This window comes from Symphalangus syndactylus, chromosome X, assembly GCF_028878055.3.
Source record: "Symphalangus syndactylus isolate Jambi chromosome X, NHGRI_mSymSyn1-v2.1_pri, whole genome shotgun sequence".
In the NCBI taxonomy this organism is placed as follows: Eukaryota; Metazoa; Chordata; class Mammalia; order Primates; family Hylobatidae; genus Symphalangus; species Symphalangus syndactylus.
The window spans coordinates 132,484,153-132,498,810 of record NC_072447.2 but is presented as its reverse complement, the minus strand read 5'-3'; the positions used below and the strand labels follow the sequence as shown (position 1 = coordinate 132,498,810).

Here is a 14,658-nt window from a genome sequence, read left to right as displayed (position 1 = left end):
GGTTCCAGGATGACTAAGGCTCTGCTATTTTGTGGCTGCAACATCTGGAACATGTGGCACTTAGGCTCTTTACTGCCTCAGCCTGGAAGTGACACATGTCACATCCACTTATATTTCATTGCCACCAAAGTAGTCACGTGGTCCTATATACCTGAAAGAGGGCTGGCAAATGTAGGGAAATAAATGGAACGTCTTACATTACTGCCTGTGTCACAGAGACTGTCAGTTCAGGAATGAACCTGGGTCTATTACATGAAACTTTTAGTGTGGAATTAATCAGAATCTGGGTCAGGTTGTAAGAGAGCAGGGAAAATGGATCCAAATCTAGTGTGAAATACACAACAAATAAGTAAAGCTGAGAATGCAGGATAATGTTAGTTACCAAAACAAGGTTTGGACCGCTAAAGAGTTGTCTCTTCCCCCTTCCAAGATCTTTTGCATTTCCTGTCAGACTCTCTTTAGTGTACTACTAGCAAATTCTGGGTAGCCCCTGAGTGTTAGTCAGCATTCTTCACATCCTCAATCTTTTCATAGAAGTTCTCCAACACAGGAATAGATCTTCTAGAACAACAACCCACTGTCTGAAGTCTCCATTCATTGTCCAGATTTTATATCTCTTACTGCCATGTTTCTGGTTGGATTATTTTTACTCTTTCCACTATTAGCACTTAGACTCTTGTACCCTGTTGGGACGATATATCAGGGGACCCAGGGATACCCAAATCTGTCCTTGGCTTAACTGCCTTTTCTGTAAGAAAGGAAGGCTAAGGTGAGCAAAGTAATACTTCACTAGCTGGTGCTTTGGCTGCAAACTCCAGAGCTCTTCAGCCCAAAATCTAACCTTGGAATTTTCCACTCCAGTTATATGAATAGCTATAGTTAGTCATCTGCGCTGGAGAAAATGATACCAGGGAGTTTTACTGATAACCCCAAGTTCTGTGCAGTAGAAAACAGCCTAATAAGGGTCTGGACTCTCATCAGTCAGTTCAGCCTTTCTTTTCCTAGGGAGCAGAGAAGATGGCGGGTGGGAGTGGGCACAGTTAACGGTCTTTGAACCCCAGCACGGACATTTAACAATCTCTACTTCTCATTCTTTCTCTGGTAATCCAAAGGGGTCAGTAGCTGAGCTAATATGTGATTCTCTATGTTAGGGGAGAAAATCTGCAGGTAAGTTCTTGTAGCCTTTTCATGGAGTCATTTCCCTGTTCCATATCATGGCTGTTATGAGTCTTTCTTGGACCACTTTCAGCACCAAAGTGATGTGAAATTCAGCTCCCCAAGGCCTTCAATGGATGCTTCTGATGCCATCCTTAGAAACTTGTGAAATAGTTTTATTCAGGACTTAAAGACCATACTATATATTTAGTGAAAAATTCATCACCTATTCTACTTCTCATCTTAAAGTGTGTATAGCTACACTGTTGAACCTAGCCTACCAAACAGACCCATACAGTGAATACCAGATGATAGCTTAGTCCAAATAATAGCATCTTGGAAATACAAAAATGCCTCAAGTCTGAATATGAAGCCCCTCTTATTGTTAAATTTCTACAGAGAAATTAAACTCCCATCGAAAATGTAAAAATCCCAAGAAAGAAATCCCATTTCAAACAAGTGGCCTAGACATGGCTGCTATGTTGGGGAGAGAAATCTGGATTGTCAGTTTACTGTATCAGCTCTGTGGAGGCCCAGAGGAAGCAGAAGAGAGTGCTATATACATGAATGCAGTCTTACAAAGCATAATGACTCTGCCCACCAGCAAAAATGGTCCAATGGATTACATTGGAATCTGACCCAACCTGATTCCTTGTTTGGAAAATGTACAAGGAAGAAAGTGAGCAGAGAAACAGAGACCCTGAGTGGCTTCTTTCACTCAAGGCCTCTATGTGTAAAAGATAAGGGGTGAATGGGATTTCCCAACAACTCTAGATCTTCCACAGAGGTCCTTGTAAAGCTCTGTCTTGATTCATAGGCTACTCAGGCTCTAATTTCCTTAGAATCAAAGAAGGCAGGTGGTGAGCTCAGTAATCTCTTGTTTTCATCATAGCCATTGGTATGGCTTTATTGTATAGTTCTATCTTTTTCTCTGGCTACCTGGCCTACAAGTGTTATGCTATACTTGAATACTTTTCAGATTACACAGTTTTCCCATGAAATATGTTTCCAAATTTGGTTCTTTGTCTAAGACTCCCAGTTAAGAGAAGTTTTTGAACTAAAATATTTGCAGCTATCTCAGTTGCTGGGTGTTTGGTTTGAAAAGCCTCTACCTAACTGGTGAATCTATCTACTATCATCAAAATAAAATGCTATTATTTCCTAATTATTGGCGAAGATCCCCTCTGTGGTCTATTGTTCCCCCTCTATGGTGCAGTAGCCAATGCAGCTAAGAGTCCCAGGCCAGCTTCAAGGCCACCACATGTCTTTATCTCCAGGTGTTCTTACCAATTCCTGAAATCCTCAAGTTGTTACCAAATTTCAAACTTCTCTGAGTATTCCATCTCATGTTTCCTTCATCTCCCTAAGCCATCCTGCCTAACAGACAAGGAGTAAGATTTTTCTGTGGTTGAAATACACATAGCTAATACTATCCTGTCACCTATCCCTCAGCCTTATTATTTCTGTGTGCTCCAACTGATTTTTATCTGCCACTATCTCTTTCTGAAGGCTTTTTCAGAGGCCTAGAAGGCTTCTCTACCCTCCGCATGGTAGGCTGGAAGAGCTAGGAATTAACACATCTGGAAGTGGCTCTGAATAAAAAAACTGATGGGAGTTGGTGTATGAATGCCCCAACTCTCTTACCTCTTGAGCAAGGTAACTAAGGTATGTGATTTATGGTTCCCCAGAGTTTACCCACCGGATTAAGCTCCAGCCACCCACAGTAGTGGCTGTCTTGATAACACACTCTATTAACTGCTTGCTTTTCCCTGTATCACTTCCCTACTCCCCTGTAGGTGTTTCCTTAGGTCAGCTCCTGAATAAACTACTTGTATTTGAATCTTTGTATCAGCATTTGCTTCTGAGGGAACTCAAGATACTCACCTTGTATGCATAGCTCTTCTTACCCCTTATTCATTTAGAAAGCGTAGGGTGTTTAATAAGAGTAATGACTAGATAGCATATTATTGATCTGTTCTTATAAATTCTATTCCCTCCGTGAACAGTTAGTGGTGTGACTGAATCAGGGTATTTTGCACTGGGAACCCCTAGCTCTTCCAGGCTACTTTACAGAGGCTAGAGAAGCCTTCCAGGCCTCTGGAAGCTAAATAACAAAAGAAATTTTCTTGTATCACCAATAGCTATGGTATTGGGTATTATTATTAGGCAGAGGTTCCAAGGTTCTCAAGTGTTTGGTAAGGCCAAAGCTGGTGCCCAAGCTATTTTCTTTTTAAGTGTTCTCCATGCTAGCTGGTATCCCTTCCCTGTACCAGTGTTTCATTTAGATAATTGGACCAAGCATCGGCCTTTCTTACTGTAATGCAACCATTATAAAAGCTTGTTGATACCAGGCTCTTTTCATTTGTTGGCCTAGTGACTTGATCATTTGTCCCTTTCCTGATACATTGCTCTCCTGCTGAGGAAACTTTCATCTAGGCCACTGTAGTCAGATCCAAGCTATATCTTTCCATTGACTTTCAACCCTGTCTGTATTGCCCCCAAGATATGCTTGATTAATTTCTGATCTTCCTGTGATATAGATACTAGAATTCATCAATATATTGGATTACCAAATTATGTGTGCTGTCTTCAAGAGTCTCCATATATCTATGGGAGGTTGATGGTGAGCACTATTCATCTCCCAACTGTCTACCTCTCATCACGAATAGTTTTGAATTAACATATCTCCTTCAGTGGTGGAGCTCAAAGCCTATTTGCTATATCCAAGATAGAAAAGATCTTTGCATAAGATCTCACCTTTGCTAGAATATTTACTATGTGACCATCATCATCATCATTTAGGATTGATACCTTATTCAGCCCTCTCCTGAAATCAACTGTAAGTTTCCAAATGCCGTTTGTTTTTGTACTGGCATTTAGTTTTGTACTGGCAATAAGATCACTGCTGAAATATGTTAACTTACCCCTTTCTACTAAGATTGTCGTGGTATTTCATCTACTGTTTCCTAATGTGTGTTAGCTACACTGTTTACAGTTAGGTAGATGGTTTCCCTTGCCTTCATGAGAAATGATTGCAATTGGGTCTGAGATCTGGGTGCTGTATCTATGTAGGTATATCCTTTTCTACTTTCATGTATGTCTATCCTGGTTTCTAAGATCTCAAGCTTTCTTCCTTTCCTAGTTTTGTTTATTGAGACACGGTCTCATTCTGTCACTCAGACTGGAGTGCAGTTGCACAATTATGGCTCACTGCAGCCTTGACTTCCCTGGCTTAGGGGATTCTCCCACCTCAGCCTCCCGAGTAGCTGGGACTACAGGTGGGCACTGCCACGACGGGCTAATTTTTTGTGTTTTTTGTAGAGGCAGGGTTTCGCCATGCTGCCCAGGTGGGTCTCGAACTCCTGGGTTCAAACGATCCTCCCACCTTGGTCCTCCAAAAGTGATGGGATTACGGGTGTGAGGCACCGCACCCGGCTTCCTTTCCTAATTCTTTCCTAGCTTGCTTCCCACCACTTCCAAAGCAATAACTATCTCCCGGGCAAGAGTTTTTAGTTCATTTAAAGTATCCTGTAATCTAACCTATCCTATCCTATAGTCTAACCTATCCTATAATGTAACCTAACCTAGCCAAGGGCCTTTATTTCCAGGCTGACCCAATTCTCAAAGCCACAGCATTCTGGATATAGTTATTATTTAATGCCCTACAGCATTCTGGATATATTTATTATTTAATGCCTTTTTGACCTTTGATCTTTTTTCTTTCATTAACTTTTACTCTTCACCTCAGTCCAAGAATAAGCTACTGTGTCCATGTAGTGAAGGTCTTAATCTCTTTTTATGAGTGAACTCTACCTTCCTTCAGTGATTGCACCCACACTCTGAGGTCTCTAAAGTCCACAACCTTAATTAGACTCTTGGCCAATATTTATTGAAGATTCCTGATCAGGAAAGCAACTGCAAGGTGTGTCTTATCTTTTGATTAGGCCTTGCAAATCACTAAGAGTTATTTTTTTAACTCTATCTTTTCTCCACAAATTCTTATATTAGGGTTTATGCAGTGTCCAAATCAGAGTCAACATGAGAACATACGGTGGGGAAGGGACTCAGAAAACTTTACAGGCCATTACACCTCAGAATTTTGTGTGACCATCATTCTCTATCTCTGGATACAAGTTAAAACAAAGTTCAGAGGAACAGAATCTAGGCCTGTCATCTAAGTTGGGTGTATGAGTATTTGGATCTAATGATCCAATAGGCCAAAAATGTCACACACTGGAATTCTGTTTATTTTAGGGAGACCTAGCTGCAGAACCTTGTGGCTCCTGCAGTTTGAACTCATGGACAAGGTTATCCTAGCTCCTAAAATGAATATTTACACCAATACCAGCACCTGCCTGTTACACATGGGAGAGTATATACTGGCCCTACAGCAGCAGTGCTTCAAGTTTGAGGACTAAACCTCAATCTCTTTTGTGGGACTTTATTCCCCAAATGTCAGTCCCTGGGGAAGACACTTGCCCTGTCTTCTGAGATCATGTCAGTGTCAGGGACAGAAGTGAGATCCAGGCACCATTAAGGGGTGAATTATGGTAGTGATTGGCCAGGTGACTTCGGAATATTTAAATTCTGCCTTGGCCCTGTCACCCTGGTATGTTCCACAAGAGACACATGTGACTAAAGAGTGGCAAAGGAAGCAAAATAATATTGGGGGCATTGGCCCCCAGACTCTATTTCAGCACTCTGCTAAGCTGACCACAAGGAAGCTTAGAGTAGAGATAGTGTGGAACTCAGAACCAAAACAGGATGAATAGCTTACCATTTCCCTTAAGCCAAAGTCAAATTTCCAAATTTGACATTCAAATGAGAAAAAAATGTTACAGCCACCAGCTCCAGAGAGAATGAACCCAGAAAGGGGCTTTCTACCTGTATGGGATTGTTTATATTCTCAGGGCTCCACCCACTAGAAACTGTGGTTCAACAGTGCCCAGGAATCTTGCCTATCAATTCAGCACTCCTCCACTACTTGGGTAGGAGGCTGGGGAGCAGACTAGAGAGGAACTTTTAACTCCTTTGCCTGGAAGTCAATATGGACACTATGCTTATCTTGCTTAGATGCTTAGCTATGGCAACCAGGTACATTCTTTAGTGTGTGCTTGATTATGTGTTGATATGTGGCTGGAGCATTGACTAATACAGAAGGTATCAAAAGAGGTACCATTATAGAATGCAAACTCAATAACCTTCTGTGAGAATCACATCACCTATGTGGGATTTCTTATTTTCTAACACATTTTTTGATTATTGGTGAGATTCTTTATCAGCGAACTTGAATCCTTGAGACACTGGCTTACTATGCCATGGTGTCACAGTATTTTGAGTCTTCTGGGAAATGGCAACTTGCTGCTGTTTACGATACTGGGAGAAAATGTGATACTTTCATATGCTGTTATAAATGCACATACGCTGAAATTTGAATATGGATGGACTGTGTTTTTAAACGATTTGTTTTTATTTTGTAGTTTTTAAAAAAGCAATGTAGACTATATGTGAATAGTTCGCATGCTATAATTTTCCTCATGTGGAGATCTGCAATGCTAGGGAGGTGCTGTGGTATGCCAAGCTGCACTGCTTAAGCCTCATAGAACTGAAACTAGTGATTGCATCTCTCAGGATGCAGGGATATGGATTTACTCTGCTGAAGGAAAACATTCAGAGTCATATTCAGAATTTTCAGCTTTAGGCTTTGAAGACAACTACACTTGGTTTGGCTTTCTTTTTAGGCTCCATGTCAGTTACCTTTTGCTGCATAAAAATCTACCCTAAAACTCAGTGGCTTAAAACAACCATTTGCAACTCACAATTCTGTGGGTTAGCAATTTGGGTTGGGCTCAGCACCTCATGGGCTCAGCTACTTTCAAGGTGTCAAATTCCTATTTATACATTCAAAGAAATCCTTATAAGTTGAAACAGGGGTATTAAACTCCTAGTAAAGTTGAATTCTTATAACCAGAATGGTTCATAGTCTGAGAAGAAGAAAGCAACATGAAGAAAAAAAAATGGCCTTGAGGTCAAAATAGTGGGCCAAAACTGGGCAGTGAGATCAAAATGCCCTGTGTTGTTTGAGAATACCCTGAGGTTCAACATATTTATTGAGGTCCAGGGATGGTCCTACCGCCCCTTTTCTGTCACTGGGCCAGAACTCAGACAAGCTTTTTTGAGGCAGGAGACCTTTACCTTTGCTACCTAAGCTGTTTGCTTTAGAACAGGCTTTCCTGTCACTTTTGCTGCCGCCTAAGTTGTCAAGATTTGTAATTCCATAATTGCCATTATTTCCATGGATGGGGCTGGACTGTGCCCTGTTACTTGTTATGACTAAATTAATGTATCTGGGGCAAAATGTCTCAACTCCCATCTCACTGGTCCCTAAGTGAGATCCCCACTCAGTCCACCGTTGGGCAAAGATGTTCCAGCAAAAATGGTTTGAAATTCAAATGCTTGAGTCATCTTTCTGGTTTCATAGTAGTTTGATCTCAGAAGCTTTGTTGCTCTTTCTGCCACTGGACCTTGGCCATAGTCATCTCTGTCCATCCTGACAAATGTCATTAACTTTATGTATTCATTTAAAATATACTTGTCTATTTATTTTTACTCATTTGTATATTCATGCATTCATTTGTTCATTAACATTCTTCATTTTTAATTGCACTTCAGGTTAAACCCCAGGGAGAAGGGGTTGTGGCCATGACCCCTTCTCTTACAGAATACCCTTCAAGCTTTGTATCCATAGGGACAGTCTGTCTCTTTTTCTTTCTTTTATTGCCCTTGATTCTCTCATTGGCTCTGTGTCTCTATCATCTTGTTACTTGCTCTCACTTGCTCTTACACTCAAACAAATATAAATAGCTCCTCAGGCACTCTGGTAACTCGCTGACTACTTAAATAAGAACAGGTGGGTATTATAAGGACATCAGCCAGCAGGAATCGAGGCAGTTAATGCTCTTCATCTCTCTCTGGGGCTACATGATGTCTCTCTCGATGTCTCTCTCAATGTCTCTGTCGTTGTCATTCTCTCTCTCAGCATCCCTGCTTCTCTCTGTATGTGTCCATAGCCCTAATCAATGGCCTACTGATTTTGTGCATGAGTTCTGCTTTTATTGTTACTTTTTCTTGCCATGATCCTTCGTAGATCCCTCTCTTCCTCAGGACATTTTTGGTAAAGTCTAACTCTCATTTCTAACTGCTGCCGCCTTCACGTTTTTGAATGGGAGAATCATATGGGCATAGATCATCTTCTGCATCAGGTCACATTGTAGGTAAGTGACTCGACTGACTTGGCTACAAATGGGTCGGGTACACCCTGTGGCTAAAGGGTGAGGTCATGTGATATAAAACTTGGCAGCAAGAGCAGCAGAGGTTGCAGGCAGGCAGTGGACTAATAGGCAGTAATTGACATCTTCATATAGTCTGTTTCTTACCCGTTAGTACACTAACCTTTCTCCTATATACAATACCAAAGATGTCTCTGCCTAAAACCACCTACCTATTACACCTCAACCACAAACACCTGCTTCCAGGAGAGACACAACTCAGTTTCGTCTAGAAGCCATATGAAAGGATCATATTAAAAGCTGCCTGTCAGTCTCTGTCTGCAACCTTTAGGGGACATCCTTAAATCTTCAGTTCCTGGGCCTGCTTATGGTCTTTGGTTCAGTGTATATATTGCATCCTTGCAGCTGCTTGGGAATGATGAATTATATACTGAAACCAGTAAGCATAAACTATTGCAGAGGAGTTCTTTCATCAGCAAATCTGACCACCTGGGGAATCTGCCTCTGGGAGGATTATCCCTGAGATGATCTAAGGGCAGCAACAGTCCACTTCTAGGTAATGTTGGCACTCTGGGCAAAGCCAACTTGAGGGGTTGGTTCGCAAACTCGAACTTGGATTGGAATCACCTGGAAGACTTGTTAAAACTCAAACTGGTCTATGGCCATACCACCCTGAACGTGCCCAATCTTGCCTGATCTTGGAAGCTAAGCAGGGTTGGGCCTCGTTAGTACTTGGATAGGAGACCCCCTGGGAATACGGGTGCTGTAGGCATTATTTAAATTTAATTTAAAAAAATCCAGAATGCTGAGCTCCACCTCCAGAGTTTCTGATTCAGTAGGTACTTGCATTTCTAACAAGTTCCCAGGTGACGTTGATGCTTTTGGTCCAGGAATCACACTTTGAAAACGGCTGTTTCTAGGGTGCCAATTTGAATCCAGGTGTTTGGTGGTTGAGCTGAAGTGGGCTTTGTTGTATCGCTGTATGGTAGTTTCAATCCAGGAGAATTTCGCTAGGTCATCTGACAGTTGTGATCCTTGGCAGCCCTTGATTTGTAAACTCAAAACAGAGGTCTCACTGTGTTGTCCCTCCTGGCACCTGGATTGCCACTGTTCCTCATATGCTGATTGTGATGTCCGTACTCACCTGGGATTAACTGTTGCCACTTGTGTCCAACCCTAGCTCCTCCCATCCTCTTTTTATACAGTGATACTTCTGTGATCACCTCTTGCATTCTCATTTCCTGCCAGGAAGGACTAATGCCCCATGCATGAGTCTTTCCATGCTTCCCAACTCAAATTCCCAAGACTGGGAGTCTGATTGGCTGGCCAGTTTATTTTTGTGCCAGCCATGTCAAAGGTTGCTGGCTGGCTTGTGAATTTTCAGCCCTTGAGTTGTGAATTCATCCTAAGTCTTACGGGCTGTGTCCAGTGAAAGGCAGACTAATATAATACATAACATGGCTGCTAGACAGTAGAGGCTAAGAGTAGAGCAGGTGGACAAAGGGCCTGGGGTCTGGCAGGCATTGGTGGACATTTTGAGTACAGTGTATTGACTAGCAGATTGATTTTTAGATGGTACTTACCATACTGTTTATTTTAAATTATACTGCTATTACTATAATATTAAAATATAATATAAATTAGAATATAACAATACTGGCAATTATTTAATAACCAGCGAAACTTGTTATTAAAATACTGAATACTTCTTAGTTATTGGTAAATAGTTCCTTCCCTGAACCTTTCAAATGCCTTCTCTTACCCCAACTGACTTGATCCCTTCCTGAGACCCCCAACACCTTCTTACTACCCAACAACTAGAGGGTTATTTTGTGGCATGGAAGAGGACTCCAGGCTTCTGCTTCAGGGCTAGGGTTGGCCTCCTCCATTTTGATTGGCTTATGTCTGTGCCATTCTGGTTGCTAATTATTTTGAATGCCACCCCATGACTTGGATGGAAAGAAGATCCAAAACTTATATTACAGAAAGCATGTGTACAATATTTTCTATGTGTACTTGCATCAATGTAGTTGTAAATAAAACATTTCGTAGTTTGGTTGATTTGTTCTAAAGCAATTTCAACATGTCTTGCTTAAAAAAAAAAGGAAAGCATGTCTTTTAAAAAGCATTTTAAAACTGATAATCTTTCCTTAGGTTCACTGTCTTCCTGCAAGTAAAATAAATTTTGGTCACAAATCAGAATGATTAGATTGCCTGTAGGTTAGTACTACATTCCAGTAAAACTAAACTAAGGAAAAAAAAATCCCCTTTACTTTACAGAGAAGAACTGATTTAATAGTATAAACTAATTTATTAGAATCTCCTGCAGGGCTGTAATGGAAAACAAACTCGAAACAAACCAAGCACTGTTCAATGTTTTCATGCTAGTAGGGATTTGGCATTATGTATCACGTCTGGCCATAGGGCTATACGGTGGATGATCCAAGGGTTGAGTAAATAACAGGGTCCCCAAATGAACGTATGTTCATAGAACCTATGATGTCTTGAAACGAGCTAGAATTCATTAACCAATAGTAAAATGTGTAGGATGCAAAGTATTGCCCCGAACTTCCACAGAACAAAATTACATTGGGTATAATCTTAAGCAGTTGAGGTATAATTGTGGAAAGGAACTACATTATGTAGTCCAAGTTTAAAGAAAATTAACTTTAGAAAATTCAAAGGGAGCCAGGAGCCTTAATCAAGAATTGTCTCCTGTTCCTAACCCCTTCAATGTATGAAGCAATAAAAATGTACTAGTCAGATTTATTAAGATATGAAGCCTGACTATAAAGCCACATGAGTAGTTGTGTGTGACTTGTGGAATCAAGGTAATTACTTTAGAGTTATAAACTATGATTATTCCTCTTTGGGGAGGTGAAGTAGTCTAGTGAATAGACATTGCACCAGATGTCAGGAAACAGGTGAAGTTGCCACACTCCTGCTAGGCTATATACAGATGATGTAGTGGTATCATGGTATGGGGGAAAGAGCATAGGTTTTGGGAATCAGCTAGGTTGTAGGCCTGGTTTCTCCACTTAACTAGCTATGTGAGCTTGACACATTATCTAACTTTCCTGAGCGTGCATTTGCCTAACTCTAACGTGAGGATGACATACTCAGGGCTGACACTGAGTTGATACCAGCATGGGTGGAACAGTTGTTTATAGCTGAGCTCTATCAGTGTCCACTCTGATTGATGGGTGCCTGTGTTGTACTGGTTGTTAAGTATGTTGATTATCACTATTAATAGGACTTAATGGGTAGGGTTATTGGAAGCATAAAATGAAATGATATATGTGAAATTCCTGGCATGCAAATGCGACTGACTTAATATTAGTTTTATTTATTTTCCTGTATGACTTTAAAAAATTGTTTTTCAACCTAAAGGTGAGAGAAAAATTTCTGGCACTTGTTATCACTGTGATGTTAAGAGGTTAAAGAACTGTTTATATCTTATATTTATTCAGGATCTGTTAAACAAATATGAAGTTCTTACTTTATGCTAGGCATTGAGGATGCTGGAGGTAAAAGGGTGAACATGGCACTGTCCCTGCCTTTTATGCATTCACAGTCTAGGAGGAGCAGTAAACTTCTGATTTCAATCCAAACAACCCTGAGAGTCAACATGAACCTGTAAGGTCAACATTTGTGCAGATTTAGTAGAGTCCTCCTCTAGGCAGGTACAGCTTGCTTAGCAGCTGAGCTCAGGCTGGATTTTAACTCCCCCTTACTCCCTCATCTGTGTGCCCTGTGCAGTGCACAACCTACACAATTACACAAGGTCCTGAGAACCTTATAACTGATGTATACCCCAGGTGCTATAGGCCTGTAGTGGCAGGAGGTACTGAGTTTTGAAGGATAAATGGCATTTGGCCAAATAGAGATGAAGGAGAAAGCCTTAGCATGTGTGCAAAGACAGAGAGGTATGAAAGAACTGGGAGAGATTAGAGGAATAGTGGGCTCTCCAACCAGACAATATATTTGGACTCTTGGTATTGAAGAAAGTGATGACAATGCAAGTTATATTTATAGCCTCTTTAAGTATACAGTTTACCATAATTACATCTAAATATTAAAACTACTTTATGTGGGCTGGGCGCAGTGGATCACGAGGTTAGGAGTTTGAGACCAGCCTGGCCAACATAGTGAAACCTTGTCTCTACTAAAAATACAAAAAATATTAGTGAGGCGGTAGATCACGAGGTCAGGAGTTCCAGACGAGCCTAGTCAAGTTAGTGAAACCTCGTCTCTACTAAAAATACAAAACATAGCCAGGTGTGGTAGCGGGAGCCTGTAATCTCAGCTACTCGGGAGGCTGAGGCAGGAGAATCGCTTGAACCCGGGAGGCAGAGGTTGCAGTGAGCCAAAATCGCACCGTTGCACTCCAGCCTGGGGGGCGACAGTGCGAGACCCTGTCTCAAAAAAATCCCAAACAAACAAAAACCTACTTTATATGTAAGTTAATGTTTTTTCATTTTTCTTAGATTAGATAGCATGCTTCCCATTTTAAAATTTTCATTTGTGTTAAAAAAATTGCTTTTGGTTAATGAGAACATACTGTCCTCTCAGGTTATTTGAAGTCATCTAGTGCTTTTCCACCAGGCCTTGAGCCTCAACAAAGGTCAGTGATCAAAGGAGACTCAGATGACTTAGTGAGATATTATTGTTTTTGAAAAAAAAATGTGGAGCCTTTTGTTACTGAATTATGGATATGCATTTGCTTCATAGAATATTAAATCATAAAGTATTAGAGCTTGAAGATCTTTGGAGATCTTTGACTCTAATCATCTTATTTCAAAAGGACTTTATTGTTCTCCTAAAAATGATACAAGCTCATTACCAAAAATTCTAGTAATTCAAAGTAAGAAGTTGGGAGCTAAAACCATCTCAAATCTCACCACCCTGATAAATGTCCATTAGCATGAGATTCGTAGTGTTCCAGATAGCTCATTGCATGCATATATATATATATATATATATATATATATTTTGAGATGGAGTCTCACTCTGACACCTAGGCTGGAGTGCAATGGTGTGATCTCAGCTCACTGCAACCTCTGCTTCCCAACTTCAAGTGATTCTCCTGCCTCAGCCTCCCGAGTAGCTGGGATTACAGGTGCCCACCACCATACCTGGTGAATTTTTGTATTTTTAGTAGAGACGGGGTTTCACCATGGTGGCCAGGCTGGTCTCGATCTCCTGACATCAAGTGATCCACCTGCCTCAGCCTCCCAAAGTGCTGGGATTACAGGCATGAGCCACTGCACCTGGCAATATTATATATATATATATATATATATATATATTTTTTTTTTTTTTTTTTTTTTTTTTTTGAGACAGAGTCTCGCGTCTCGCTCTTTCGCCTAGGCTGGAGTGCAGTGCTGCTATCTCGGCTCACTGCAAGCTCTACCTCCCGGATTCACGCCATTCTCCTGCCTCAGCCTCCCGAGTAGCTGGGACTACAGGCGCCCACCACCACGCCTGTCTAATTTTTTTCTTTATTTTTAATCAAAATTATTCAATTTATGTTTACTAGAATTTCACAAAATAAGGAGAAAATGAGGTAAAGTGGAAGGAATGGTAAACTTTGGAAAAATATTTATTCCTCATAAAAATATCAGGTTCTAACAGATCTTTCTAAGGTTGAGGGGAAAAAATTGATGAAAAAAACATTGAGGTGGTGTTATTGTATTTTTTCTTCTTTTTCCAATTTTAAGTAATATTGATTGACTTTGCTATGAAAGATGAGGAAATCATACATGTTTTCCCTGTCTTACATTGTCAAGGTCAATAACATGTACTTTCTGTTCTAGGAATCAGTTAGAAATTGTGTTTGACTGGCAGTTTAAATAGAGACCTGACAATAATGACAAACACATAAGGATCTAGTCTCTCACTTGACGGAAGACTGGAGGTGGGAGTCAGTCATGGTAAAGGTTCAATGAACTCAGTAGGGATCCAGCTTCCTCTGGTTTCCTTATTTCCCAGGCTAGGTGTGTGACTTTCATTTTAAAGGTTATGAGGTGGCTGCTAGAGTTCTACTCATCATGTCTACATTCTAGGCAAGAAACAGAAGGAAGGGGGAGAAGGTCAGAAAGACTTCGAGCAGCCCCAACTGCTATTTGTATTTCATTACATCCCTCATCTGTAGGGTAGATTGAAGAATATAGTTTTTCCACTGAGCACATTGCCCAAGGTGAGCAGCTCCTGT

At 40.8% G+C, this 14,658-nt stretch overlaps 1 long non-coding RNA gene and 1 pseudogene across 1 annotated transcript in view; one reads left to right on the top strand and one right to left on the bottom strand.

Moving 5' to 3' along the window:
• Window positions 1-14,658, bottom strand: part of LOC134736001 (uncharacterized) — a 327,078-nt gene that overhangs the window by 144,905 nt on the left and 167,515 nt on the right. The window lies entirely within an intron of this gene.
• Window positions 9,099-9,216, top strand: LOC129476639 (uncharacterized; annotated as a pseudogene).